This window comes from Eptatretus burgeri, chromosome 4 (genome assembly GCF_056783735.1).
Source record: "Eptatretus burgeri isolate ZD-2024b chromosome 4, Ebu_testis_v1, whole genome shotgun sequence".
Lineage (NCBI taxonomy): Eukaryota > Metazoa > Chordata > Myxini > Myxiniformes > Myxinidae > Eptatretus > Eptatretus burgeri.
Window position 1 is genome coordinate 9,748,110 of NC_140964.1, and position 1,939 is coordinate 9,750,048.

Consider the following 1,939-nt stretch of genomic DNA (forward strand, 5'->3'; position numbering starts at 1 on the left):
AGATCCAAATAATGTTATAATACTTAATCCTGAAACAAAATTACCTTCTTTCTGTCCAACACATGGTAACTTCCCTGCAAACCAGGTTACATTGCTTTCAACTATAGATTGTGGTGGATTGCTAATCTTTAACGATCCTTAACATACACTGATAAAATGGGGGGGGGGGGGGGGGAAGCAAGCAAGGAAGAACAATTAAATTGGTGCATCATGTGTAAAACTTATGAGCAATGTATAAAATGGTTACAAAACAAATGGAGATGCATCTCAAAACAGACATGAATAATGTAAAAGAAATGTAGTAAACATGTTGAAATAAAATAGGAGTTTTTATTATGGCAACAGAACTGAGAGAATATTTGGAAGGAAGAGGACAAGCAGTGACTTGTTTGAAATACCCCACTACTGGAACACCACCCCCCCCCACCACCACTACCACTCCACACGACACCTACACCCCCTCATGAATCCCTCCACACCCAAACTACTCCCTCTCACTACCACTCCACCTACACACCCTCACTATCCCATCACACCCCACCTTCACCCCCTCATTACACCCTCCATACCAATGACCTACATCCCCTCACCACCCCTCCACACCCCGACTCCCTCTCACTACCCAACCACACTCCACCTACATCCCCTCGCACCCCATCTCTCTCGTACCCCTCCATAGTCACCCCATCTCCTCCCGACCACTCCACACCCCCCTCAACCCGACTTCACACTTCACACACTCCATCCTCACCATGAGACACCAGCTCACCTCATCAACATGATATACCTCATGGTGAGCATGGAGGGATGTTAATAACTCGGAGCTTGCATTTACCGAGCGAACACTAAATACCACATGGAATAAATTATATAAATATCGTGTACATGTACTGGCATGTATTACAGTAATATAAATTATATTTGGTTCTTGCCACCATTGAACCATTAAATATGTCATGAGGTAAAGAGAAAGTAGAATGGGGAGTTAGTCAAGCATGGCAATGAGGGTGAGGTTGAGATGTGGACGATGTTCGTTACAGGAAAAGCTGTTGGAAATGAACATAAAAGAGAGGATTTAAAACATGTAAGAAGTACAAGGTCAGGTTGGGACTGACAAACACATCAACACGTGTCTCTGTCCCTCCTGGCATGACCCAAGTTGTGGACTCGCCATTTCGAGAGGTACTGCGATTGAAAGGTTGAAATTTAGATGATGGATGATGCTCACCTGATGATAGGACAGTCAATGAATCAGACAATGAATAGCTGAAGGAATTATTCAGAACTCTCCGCCTCTCCTTCACTACCCCTCCCCTCCATCTCCCCTTCTCTTTGGTCCACCTATCCTTCCTCCCCCTACCACCTCTCCTTCCTCCCCCAACCACCTCTCCTTCCTCCCCCAACCACCTCTCCTTCCTCCCCCAACCACCTCTCCTTCCTCCCCCAACCACCTCTCCTTCCTCCCCCAACCACCTCTCCTTCCTCCCCCAACCACCTCTCCTTCCTCCCCCAACCACCTCTCCTTCCTCCCCAACCACCTCTCCTTCCTCCCCAACCACCTCTCCTTCCTCCCCCAACCACCTCTCCTTCCTCCCCCAACCACCTCTCCTTCCTCCCTCAACCACCTCTCCTTCCTCCCCCAACCACCTCTCCTTCCTCCCCCAACCACCTCTCCTTCCTCCTCGACCAACCTCTCCTTCCTCCCCCACCTCCTCTCCTTCCTCCCCCTACCGCCTCTCTCCTTCCTCCCCCTACCGCCTCTCCTTCCTCCCCCAACCACCTCTCCTTCCTCCCCCAACCACCTCTCCTTCCTCCTCAACCACCTCTCCTTCCTCCTCAACCACCTCTCCTTCCTCCCCTACAACCTCTCCTTCCTCCCCGACCAACCTCTCCTTCCTCCCCCACCTCCTCTCCTTCCTCCCCCTACCGCCTCTCCTTC